Here is a 13,261-nt window from a genome sequence, read left to right as displayed (position 1 = left end):
AGGAATGTTAAAATATTTTTTCAGTGCTTTTGAGTTTTTAGGGATCTTAGAGAAAATTACCAACAAGGTCATTGTGTCTGTAATAATCTAACTTAGGTAAGACATTGACAAACAATTACAGATATGTATGTTCAACTGTAGATAACTAGTATAGGGACTAGAAGCCAGCTATGTCTGTATCTTTCTGGAATGTGTTCATTATATATATACTTCAAAGAACTTCAGCAGTAGTATCTTGCAGATAATTTGGTATCCTAGTGTTTACCATAAATCAGTGAAATTGCTGAGACTTTAAAGTTTCTCTCTCTACACTAGGTACATGATGTTTTTATTCCAACTCAAAATGGATTCAGGACAATTAAGAAAAACAAACCAAGCAAAAGCATATGGTAAGGAAGAGCTACTCCTTCCATTCAGATATGAGGGATGAAAGAACAGTAAAGAAACTCATTGAACAACATTTGCTTAACACTCTGGACTCTTTATTTTAATCATAACAGGAGTAAAAACATGAATGAAAACCTTATTGAAGTAAAATCAGTATAAGTCCTGAATTAGCACAAGCCAAATATCACAATGCCTTGAGGATGAATAAATAGAATCAAATATACTGTTGAAAGAAGTAAGCAAAGACAGGTTAGAAAAAGATGCTTCTTTATTTTCATGGAAAATAAAATGAAGATATTGAAATTTTTGGAAAAATTTTTCTTAGTTTTTCTAAAGGAGAGAAAGGAGCTATACTAAATGTACAAGAAAAATTTATTATCAATTGTCAATATGCCTACCAAAATTTTGAAATAAAAACCCAGATATGGGTACTGTTTACAGGTGTCTCATTCTTCCCCTCTGAAATAGACTTACAGATAAAAATTCAAATTGAACAGCACCAACCGTGTTCCAGGCAGATATAGCTATCATACTGTCATGTTATTTCTTTGATCTTTCCAAGAATTCTGTGATATATCAATTTTCCATTTTGGGGATGAGGAAAATGAGGTGTAAAAAAAACAAGTAACTTGCATAAAGTTATCATAGCTTTATAAAATGAGAAGTATTTGCTTCTCCATTTTGTGAAAGTTTGTATATAACTAGAATTTTTCTAAATATTTGGTAGAAGTCACCAGTGAAACTATCAGGGACTATAGTTTTGTATTTCTGTGGTGTCTGTTGTAACTTCTCCTTTCTCATTTTTTTTTTTGCGGTACACGGTCTCTCACTGTTGTGGCCTCTCCCGTTGCGGAGCACAGACTCCGGATGCACAGGCTCAGTGGCCATGGCTCACGGGCCTAGCCGCTCCGCGGCACATGGGATCTTCCCAGACCAGGGCACAAACTCTTGTCCCCTGCATCGGCAGGCAGACTCTCAACCACTGCACCACCAGGGAAGCCCTCAGTTCCTTTTTAATAGATTACATGTGTAGTTTGTTTTTTTGTTTTGTTTTGTTTTGTTTTGTTTTTGGTCAGTTTTAGTCGTTGTGTTTTCCAAGGAATCTACTTAGTAAAACTGTCAAATCTATTGCCATCAAATAGTTTATAATATTTCTCTATTATTTTTAATGTCCATAGGATCATTAGTGATATCCTCTTTATTTCAGTTGTTGGTAGTTTGTGTTTCCTCTCTTTTTCTTTTTATTAATCTTGCTGTTGATAAGATTTGTCAATATTATTAGTCTTTTCACATAATCAACCTTGGGCTTTTTTATTTTTCTGTTTTTAATTTTCTATTTCATTGATTTCTAATCGCATCCTTATCATAGATTTTATTCTATTTAATTTAGATTTAATTTGATCTTCTGTTTTTTTAGCTCCTCAAAGTGGAAATACAGATCACTGTCAATAGACTTTGGTTTCATTGTCACAAGTAGAGGCAAAGTGGAGATCACCAGTATCTGGGTCCTCCATGGAATGAATGGGCCTTACAACTGTTATGGCAGTATCAGTTTTGATGGCATAGGACTGGGCTAGATTAGGAAAGGACAATGTTAAGGTAAATAGAGTATTCAGCTGCTAAAAATTCCAGTTATGCTCAGAGAACAGATGAAGATTCCTTTGGTTAGAGGAAAATTTATGAAGCAGTTCTGTCTGAGAAGACAAACCCTATTAATCATTGAATATCTTTGATTTTTTTTTGAAGACCTCTGATTTCAGAAACACCAATAGCTATCCAATAATATGAGAGCAAAATTGTAAGTTGTAGTTTGGAAATTTTTCTTAGAATTAGAAACATATTTCTTGCCAGTGCTATTATAGTTGGTCTAGGAAATTGCTTAAGAAAAAGTCTAGAGAATAGATCAAAAATATTTTGTAGTAGAAAAAGTAATAATAGTAATAACATATTTAAATAAGTACTTACTATGTAACAGTGAAGAAATTCACATGAGTTTATATATTTGATATTCCCCACAATCCTATGAATCAAATGAGATACAGAGAAAGTATGCACCTTGTCAAAGGTCACCAAAAGGTAAAAGCATAGCTGAGAGTTGGTATCAGGCTCTCTGACTTCAGGACTCCTAACCATTTCACCTCTCTCTAGGAGGTCATACAGAATCTTGTTCATTAGTCGTTAGAGAGGTATACATAACTGGTGGGATTTGCCTAAAATTATGGTTCTGTGTTCATCTTTTCTAATACTTCCTATACTTCTGAAGGCTTAGATTTTACTGGTTTGGCAAAAAAATGTTAGGGACTGAAGTGTGTTCTTTGTTAATCAATATAAATCATACATACTGGAGTTCTGGAAAAAACTCACAGGTAGGATTCATTTTATAGGAATGCAGGTCCCAAGCTTTAAGTAAGCCAATAGCACAGCTATATATTATTATTGGAGCCCCTTCCCCAGCCCTTTAGTTTGAAAACAAATCTTGAGAAGTAGAGTAGCTACTCACAGACAGTCTATGACTTTGAGTTGTGCACTTTCTGAAACTAAAGAATGAAGGAGAAAACACAAAGGAAAAGCTAGAACAGGGTGGGAGTAGGAGGATGAGAAGTAAATACAGTAAGCTGAATAAAAGATATTAAAAGCATCATCAAAAAAGGAGATAGGCTTGAACGAGATATATAATTAAGAGTTCAGAGTCAGAAGAATAGAGAAAACCATAGGAAAGAGAGGAGGACATATTAGGTCAAACATGAATGTGGATGGACGTTCATGAAGAATTAGAAAGGCAGAGAATTCTGACCTCTGGTGACTTTAATTTTTCTTTGTCATAATGCACAGTCTAATAAGACTCATCTAAAGAGAAAGAGAAAGAATAGGTAGACCCTGTTTCCCCCTGAAAATAACTCTCTTTTTAATGTAATCTTCTACAAACCAATAAAATAGTACTATTCCATTCTCTGCTGTCTTAATTTCTTGAATTTCTATTCACTAAGATTCCAACTTTGCAGTCATGTTCTGTGATTGCTTATTTCTTCAATCAAAAGCTATTAGGTGTCTAGAATATGTTCTGTGCTTAGACACTGGTTCTGTAGAGATGACAAAACACAATCCTTGCTCCCTTTGAGCTAACAATACTTTGAAAGAGACAGACATGTAAATTATGAGACAACAATCCAATGAGTGCCATGAAAGCAATGCAAAAACCAATTCCTAGTTTACTGGAGACTGGGAACATTTGATGAATAAATATTTAAAATTAACATGAGATGAGATTAAAAAGAGCATCTGCTCAGAAATCAGGTATCCGAGAAAAGATTAACAAGAAAGGAACCCAGCAAAGGAGGGGAGCAGCACTAGCAACTGGCTGCAGACATAAACAACCAGAGGGCCTGAACTGGTTTCTTTATCTTCTCCACAAAAAGGCAACAACAATAAAAACAAACGGCAGGGTCGCCAAATTGTATATGAAAATTGCCAATAAAAAGCGATCCATCAGACATATTAGGAAAGAAACTTTTCTTTGGAAATGAATCATGGACCCCTGTGATCACTGAAGCCTGTAATATAGTTCTAGAATATTTCAGCTACTTCTTATTCCATCCTATAAGATTTAGAAAAATGACAGGCTGAATGCTTAGCCTATCTGAGCTGTTTCAGAAATTAATTCCAAATATTAAACCCAAAACTGCTACAACATCTAAGGAAGTATACAAGCTTGCTAAGCCAGAATGGTGACAATAAAAATTGCAGTGATGGGGGCTTCCCTGGTGGCGCAGTGCTTGAGAGTCCGCCTGCCGATGCAGGAGACGCGGGTTCGTGCCCCGTTTCAGGAAGATCCCACATGCCGCGGAGCGGCTGGGCCCGTGAGCCATGGCCGCTGGGCCTGCGCGTCCGGAGCCTGTGCTCCGCAAATGGGAGAGGCCACAACAGTGAGAGGCCCGCATAACGCAAGGAAAAAAAAAAAAAAAAAAAAAAATTGCAGTGATGCTACAGTGTTATAATCAATGTCTAATTGACTTACTAACTACAGAAAATATTCTGTAATATATTTCTCTATAGATCTAGAGCCCACTAAAATGTGTCAATTTGTTTTTGGACTAGGATTTATAGACAGACTAAGCATTGCTATAGGTTAAAAAGTTCAAAAGCTGCTTTAAAAATATATTTATACTTTAGATACAGATTCTCATTGGTAGAGTTACCCAGCTACCAAATTTCTAGATTTCTAATTTCTAAATTAATTCTATATTTATATTCAACCAACATCACACAACTACTCACCCAATATGGTAGGCAATAAAATAATGAAGGATATGGATATATTACCAACTAAATTAATGAAAAATACCAAGATTTATTATAACTTGAATAGGTGAAAACAATGCTATTCTGTAATTTTAAAATATATACTGGAATATATAGACACATATATATACACCCAATATGGTAGGCAATAAAATAATGAAGGATATGGATATATTACCAACTAAATTAATGAAAAATACCAAGATTTATTATAACTTGAATAGGTGAAAACAATGCTATTCTGTAATTTTAAAATATATACTGGAATATATAGACACATATACATACACCCACATACATGGATAAATATATACTTACACTTTATTATTTTATTTGGGAAATAGGCTTTCTTTCATTTCAGGCCCAGTATATCGGGGTATGTTATTTTACAATCATATATATGATATAGTTTTCTTGATTTAGTAAAGAAGCATGATTTAAATTATTCCAAACAGATGAGAATCTATCTTACTTTAATATACATTCTAAACTTTTCTCTCTCAGTTACTTACTTCCATATTACGACATACATGCGCCCATGCACACACACCTTTGATCTTTGCCTACAGAGAATAAGAAGCAGAATACAGTCTCAATTTGGCCAACAGTAGTTAATTCAACAAAATAAATTATTACTGGGATAGAGTCTCCACCTTCTGGGAACTCCATATCCCTGATACACCATTTACCACAAGAGAGTTTCCACAAGAATGTGACATGATCCTACCCATTGCCTATAATTATTTGATCTAGGAATGGACACCTTACTGAATCTGAGACAGTCACAATCATCCCTGATAAACTGAAATTTGAAAGTAAGAAATATTATGGTAGGATGAATGATAGCTAAATCACATTAATGGCTGTCTTCTTGAGAGAAAGATCTCAAACTCCTTATACAGAGTCCATGAAAGAGGGCCTGTGGCTTGGTTTTCCAACTCCTCCTTGGAATATGGGGAGATCTTTTAAACAAGTACCCTTCCAACAATTTCCTTTTCTCTTAATGTTGCTAAACACTGCAACCAAATCAAATTTAAATAATAAAATTGGGCTTTGGTTTTTACCATTATTTGGCTCTATTCACATACAACCAGCCTTATTGTTATAAAATTTCCACTTGTTATTAAATAAAAAATACAGCCATTTTTATCCTTTCTGTGCACAATGGGGATGAACCATCCCTGGTCTCAAAACCTAAGCAAAGTTTCTTTTCTAGACTGAATAATGATAGTGCCTTTCTTTAATTATTTCACTTAACTGCAAGTTTCCTTTTCTTTTACTTACAAGGTCCATTTTAGTTGTGTTGTTTATCTGTCAACACCAACTCAGCATATAGCTGTCCAAAATGTTTCAAAAGCATTTGTAAACCCATACCAAGCCCAGTACATACAAGAAGCATAGCAAATTGTCAGAGTTCAATCCAGGAATTCTGAGACATCTACTAATAGCAAACTTACCTTTTTTTAATTGATTCCAAAAGAGATACAGCAGTGGATAGTCCCTAAAAATTAAAACATTAAAAAATTACAAAACACACAAAAACAAAAAACAAAAACAGGAGAAACAAATTTAGTTTCTGAACAAGCACCAGAACGGCAGCCCTTGAGGAATTACACCACTGTAATGGATACTGTGATTTGCTGCTTGAATGCCCCTTAAGAAGGATTCATTCCACCTGCTGAGAATGCTGCCTGAAGACAATGCTCAGCTGTAAGTCATTTCAGGGAATTGTTCTTAGTTGAAGACAGCTGCATTGCTCAAGGTCATGCCCCCTTCCTGGAGAAACCTATATCCAGTGACTAGTAGAAATCACAGTACAGATATACAGCCCCCTCATGACCATAAGAGACAACTCTGAAGGGCCATCCCAGCTGCAGAGCTGCCCATGGACTTGAATGAAACCTTGTTGTGACTACACTGACACACAGCTTCTCCCACTGCCTAGTCCTGTTTCCATCCCTTTCCTCATAGGTACTGGTTCTGACTGTACTCCCTAATAAACTTCCTGAACTCTGATCTCTTTCTCGAGATCACAGAGATTGAGATCAGAAAGAGTCTCTTTCTCTTCCTGAACTCTGATCTCTTCTTCTAGGGAAATCAACCTGTAATAAATACCTAGAAGAAAGATTAGAAGAAAGAAATATTTACACATTTAACAAATACATAATAATACATAAATACTAGCTACTTCTTTTTTAGCTCTTATATGTATAATGTCCATCACACTAAGTATTTTAATTGTTAAAGCTAAATGCTTTATATACTAATACTAAATACCTTACTTGAATTCCTTTTGAGCTTTTGCATGTGTATTAACCTGCAGACAAGGAAACTTTAGCAATTTGTTCAATATTGTTTAAATGGCAGAACTAAGAGTCAAAACCAAATAAGTCTAACTGAAAACCCACTCCCTTCATCACTTTTATATATACTATCTCAAATATTAAATCAGAAGCTATAATCTGCTTTTCAGAAATGAGATTATAACTTTCATATTTCCTGTGGCAAAATTTTCCTTTCCTAAGTTGTTATTTGAAAGTCCAGGGTGGATTAGAATAACTCTATTCAACATGGAGCCAGTGCCAAGAAATATTTTTTAATGAGATTTTATATTCTATTTAGTCCATTATTTGGGCTCTTCAGTACTTTGCTTGTTTTGAAGCACACAATTCAATGTGTTGAGTTATCATGTATGGTAACTCTTCATAGAGTTAAAATCTTTAGAGAAAGAGAATATCATTTACAGAAGGCAGAGAAGCAATTGACTAATGTTGGGAGAACAGACTAATCAAGTCAATCATTACATGGACAATTTGATGTTCACATAAAATTGAGAATAGATACAATTTTCTTCTTGCTGTTTTCAGACATTATTCAAGCTAATTTTGAAACATCTTAAGACAAAATATATAAGGTTTGTAAGTCTGGGTAATTTAACCAATATTTAATAAATAAAAATAAGCTTGAACTCAGATTGTTTTGCATGTTTCTTTGATATATCTTTTTCAACTAAAATGTACTTAACTCATAATACGTATCAGAAAGCCAAAGTGAACAAAAATTTCCTCTTATTGGTCTTAGTACTTTTGTTTTTTTTGAAACAAATGTATATAAACATAGGCTTCCATTTAATACATAAAAGTTTAATACTAACTAAACAATTGCTTGAAAAATTGTAAAATTATCCTTACTCTTTAAAGAAATATTTAAACAACATTCCTTAACTAGCATTAGGTGTAATTTCTCACTTTTTGAGTACATTTTATTTAAACAAGGTCACTCCACATTGCAACAAATAGAGAAAATAAAATCACGATTTCAAGTTATATAGTTTTTAGAGCTACAATCAGACATTTTTTTTTAATAATCAAATATTGGGCTATAGTGAATTTCTACCTTGGGTCTTATTCTTAGAATAACTAACTGGATAATAGATTTCATGCTTTATTAAAGTAACTTAGCAATTAGAAGGGAAGATATATTTAGTTCTTTTCATTTAGAAGGAAATTATATTTCATTACAGGTTATCAGTGTAGAGAAACTGTATTTGCAATATGATCAAATATATGATCTATCAAGCACAACCATCAAACTATACAAGCCATGAAATTGGAGTAAATCTGTCTTATGAAATAGAAAAAAGAAATACAGAACTATTTTTATATATTACCTATTCATACTGGTACATGTGCAATGTAGAGAAGGTATTGTTAACTATGGGTATTTCTATATATTTCAGTGCACTTAATCTTCATTCATCTTATCAAACTATGTGAAGCTATGGTCACTGAGTCTACAAAAATTTACTAAGTTAACAATTTTGATTCAATGACAGAAATGCCTAGAAATTAGGTTGTCTTGAATGCACAATCTAGGTTAGTACATTAGAATACATATTATAATGAAGCATACCAGCAATCTGTAAATAGGAGCATTTCTCCATATATCTGGCTTAGATATGCACAGGGTTTGGGGGCAATCCAAGATAGAAAATTATGATTCAGTGCATTAACTATAAGAGATTAAATAACTCCCCCAGAATATCAGGGCTAATAAATATCAAAGTTTGTGTACCTTCCAAAAGGAGGGATTTGTGTCTGAGGTATTTAATTTATGCTAAAACAATTATTTTTAATTATAAGAAAATTCAGATTGTAGAGGAAGGCACAAGTGAACTGAATTCTTGTAAGAATTTGATCATTTCATTTGGGAAATCATCATCATCTACTTGGCTTAGAAAATCATTTGGGATAAATGATTTTCCAGGTGTCCAAGAACTTAGAAACATGGAAGTAAGCTTTAAACAAAGAATGAAAATGGCTTCCACAAAATTACTAGACTTTTTCAGTTGTGCAATCTTAGTAGGTCAAGTAAAGAAATGATTTAATGACCAGAAGTGTCCACTAAATCCATGGAAGCTACTGACCAAGCCACTACAAAACTAATATTTATTAATCCCTTTTTATGTGACAGTTATAAAGTGCTTTATATGCATTATCACATTTAAAATCCTAATAACATTCTTAGGAGGTGTGTACTGTTCTATTAGTATCATTATAGATGAGGTAACTAAAATAAGAGAGTTGAAATGTAACAGGATTCAGAAATGGGTAAGTAAGCATTTACATTGCCTCATTCTGTTTCTAAAGAGGATGATTCCTTTGCTTTCTCAAGATACCTCACAGGATGCTTGACTCAGCTTTGTTCTGCTGAGTTGAGGGCTGAGGCGAAGTCTGAATAAGAGGTTTGGAGAAGTCAAGAGAAGGGAAAACTGTTTTCCATGAGATTGGAGAGACAGACCAGACGAGTGGAAAAACTGGGAATTTAGAGAGTTCCAGAGAAGAGAGCTGCAGCCATTTGAAAAGGAACTGCATTGAGGAAAACTAAGAGTGCAGTTTTATCAAGAAGACAGTCATATTCTAACAGGATTTTCAGGATGGTTTGTGAAGTAATGTAGCTGATGTTTCCCCCATATTTTAGGAAAGACAACGCTTTTCTTCAATTGCTTGAAGTAAGATAGAATCTTTGTTTTCATATTAATTAACTTGATGAGATTTGGTTTAAAGAGAATGCAGTTAGACTCAAAAAGCCTGTCCATTTCCAGTTTCATGAGGAAACTACCCAAATTCATACAACCAGTAAGTACTAGATCTGAAATTCCATTCCATGTCTAACTTGCAATATCTACCATTAAACTGCTCCCAATATCAGCTTTTTCTCCCAAGCTCATCTCTTTCCTCTAGAGAATAACATTCACTTTCTTTAAAGAAAAAAACTCTCCGTGAGCTAAGCAGCTAAACAGCCACTGACACAGACCAACTCATGCTACATTCTGTAGTATTGCAACATCCAGCCAATCATCTAAAATTACAGGTTTTAAATTACAGTTTCACTAGCTAGGGTGAGTTTTTTGAGATAGAAAATAGGGATCCCCTTTTGCCCTGAAGGGAAAGAAACTTCAATCTGGGTAGACAAAAAATATAATAGATAGCCAATAAATTTCAAGGTGAAAATAAAAAGATGTCAAATGAATGAATGTGGAAAAACTATACCAGGAGAGGCAAAAGGACTTTAGAAAACCATTAGGGAGTCAAAACACAGGAGAAGAGTCTTAAGAATAACCAGTATTTTGTCATAGGAAGGATACTTTTAAGATATTAGAGGCACAGAGACAAATATGTACCAAAAAAGACATTGTAAAAGTTGTAACATTTTTGAAGACTGATGATAAACTCAATTTCTCTTTCTTTGTTGATGAACTTATTTGAGTTCAAACACAAGATTCTGGATAAGGTCATTTTATTTAGCCATCTTGCTTCCTTATAAATGGTTCCAGCATTCGAATAACTGTGACTATTTATCCAAATAATTTTTGTTTAACAGTGTGTATGGAGCTTTATTTAATCAAATAAAACAATTTAGGAATAGATAATCCTAAGTAAGGATTAATATAATTTAATAATTCTATGAGATGTTTTGTGAATTTTTAATCTTTTCAACATTTTGCATCTTGCATTCAACCTTATATTTCAAACAGAGATTTGTTTCATGAGAGATTTGTTTTAGTCTCTTTATGTGAAACATTTTTCATTAATTACACTCTTCAAACGAGTCATTCTGAAGTTGCATCAGAATTCTCAGACTATATTTTGTCTTCATTGCTGTGCTTAGGCTTGCTGTACTATTAAGGTCCTCAAATTAAGAGAACTTGAAATGTTACCTTCTAAAATCAATTTTCTTTAGAAGTAAGTCCCTTAAAGTTTCTATTAGTAGGAGTGGTGCCTCCTAATGCTAGTCTGTGCATGGCTGCTCTAACAGCCAGGGGTTACAAGATGATGCTTCACAGCCCCTTGGCTTTGTCTGGTCCACCAAAATAAAAGTTTATGATCATACATTCTATTCACACTTAACCTCTCTTCTCAGTCAATTTAGTTACTTATCCATATATTTCATAATATATCCATATATTTTCATAAAACTTGCCCAGGCTTCTTTTCTCTAAAATGTATAATGCAACACTAGAAATATGTATCATTTTATTCTCCCCCCTCCCCAATGTCTACTGGTATCTAGTAAATTGCCTTGAAAAGGCAGGTATTCAATAAATTCATGATGATTTATTGTTCTTTCAGTTGCCCAATATTTTTGATAACCATTCCCTGTAGTTCTTTGAGAGCAAAAGGGAAATTGTGTCTCTATAGGTTTCTTCGGAACAATGACTCTCCAGTCAGATCATGATTTGCGTTGAACTAGCCAGACAGTAGCACAAGGAAAGTTTTCTCATCTCTGTGTCCAGAAAGATACATTCCTTTTATCCTCCTAAAGTCAGGGGGTAAAATCAGTCAATACATCTTAGCACATGAACTATTAAGTACATTTTTCTTTGTCTATAGAAATCAATGGAACACACAAAACTGCTGTTTGTTCTCCCCTCTTTGGAAAAAATGTAGAGTAGAGGCTTTTTTAAAAAAATGAAGCAAAACAAAACAAACCTTATTTGGATCAATTGGTTTCTTGCTACCACAAGTATAATAAGTACCATTTGTATAAGCCAAAATTAGATGAGGCTGTGGGCTGGGGAATGGTATGGGTATTGGAGTTAGCAGGAATAACATGCTTTCAGTCTTTTGAAAATCCATCACATTCTTCTCAGTGAAGAATCAAACTGTATAGCTAAAGAACTTAGAAAAACTGAAGTCTAGCTCACCCTCAGGGGAAGGGAGCAGAATTAAGCTCTGCTTCCTAAAAAGGGGAATACCTATATTTATTATATGGGATTATTCTACAAAGAAGATTATTCTCATCTCCATTTATATATTTATTTAGTCTTTTATTTGTATTATCATGTATTCATCATCATATGTTTATGCATATATATATATATATATATATATATATATTTTACTTTGGATGAGAATCTGTTGCTGTGCTATTTATTATTTATTCTGTTGCTTAAATTGTTCCAGCTTTGGCCTTTGAGACCTCTTTCAGTTTGGCTCCCTGTGTCCCTCTGACTTGCTCCCACCCTTTTGTGCTTTGAGCACATCCTCAATTTCTGGTACTACAAGGTGTTTCAGGATCACTGTATGTATTCCTTGCATGGCCCTAGAATTAAACTGAATTTTTAATTTCTTAAGTTAATTTGGTAGAGTTCTATGCTCAATCTCCTCAGAAGCTGTGGTCTCCTATTTTCCTGACATCACCTAGAGAAGCAGGGATTTTTGTCTCACTGAACCTTGAGTCAGACCATATATGTACAATTCCAAGCCTGACTCAATGTTCTTATAAACTCTAATATTACCTTATCATACCTAATCTTCCAGATCAAATATCTTCTGTCTTATGAAAGTCCTTTGATCTGTCAAGGTCCCAGAAGGAAACATATATCATAATCTGGTAATTGGAAGGTTTTGATAAAGGATAATTTACAAAGTGTGAGCAGAGTTTAATAAGAGATAATACACTATCCTAGGCCTAGTAAAAGCAGAAAGCTATCATCCCTTAAGTCTTTAAGGAACAATGCAGGAGGTGGTTGCCAAATCCTAGATAAAATAGCCATACATAAAAAGGCTCCTTAGAGAAAAGATGCAGCCAACCCAATGTAGCCAACCTGTTCTTCAGATTTCTGTCTCCTTCCATCTTCATATATCCTACTGGGAACTTCCACTGCTGAACTAAAGAGGAAGATGGAGGGAAAGGAAAGTAATTGAGGCAGTTTCCAGGGGCCCAAAGTGCGTAGAGAAGGGTGGAGAGTGGATAGGGCCATATGAAAGATATGAGATATATTCTTCCAATAGCAAGCAAAAAAGGGAAACTTCTTTCCTATACCTATCTTTTGTCTAATACTCCATAACATCATCACTATTTACAGATACAACCTAAGATCAAGTTCAACACTGTATTACTGAAGAGTCCAGGACATTTTCACTTTTTTTTTTTTTTTAATTTTTTTTATTTTTGCTGTATGCGGGCCTCTCACTGTTGTGGCCTCTCCTGTTGCGGAGCACAGGCTCCGGACGCACAGGCCCAGCGGCCATGGCTCACGGGCCCAGCCGCTCCGCGGCATGTGGGATCC

At 34.3% G+C, this 13,261-nt stretch overlaps 1 pseudogene; it reads right to left on the bottom strand.

Moving 5' to 3' along the window:
* The window catches only part of LOC103081064 (serine/arginine-rich splicing factor 4 pseudogene), a 104,140-nt pseudogene that overhangs the window by 82,175 nt on the left and 8,704 nt on the right, over nucleotides 1-13,261 (bottom strand).

The sequence above is a fragment of the Lipotes vexillifer genome, unplaced genomic scaffold (assembly GCF_000442215.2).
Source record: "Lipotes vexillifer unplaced genomic scaffold, Lipotes_vexillifer_v1.1 scaffold757, whole genome shotgun sequence".
In the NCBI taxonomy this organism is placed as follows: domain Eukaryota; kingdom Metazoa; phylum Chordata; class Mammalia; order Artiodactyla; family Lipotidae; genus Lipotes; species Lipotes vexillifer.
Note: the sequence above shows the minus strand (reverse complement) of the source record. Positions and strands in the feature narration are given on the sequence as shown.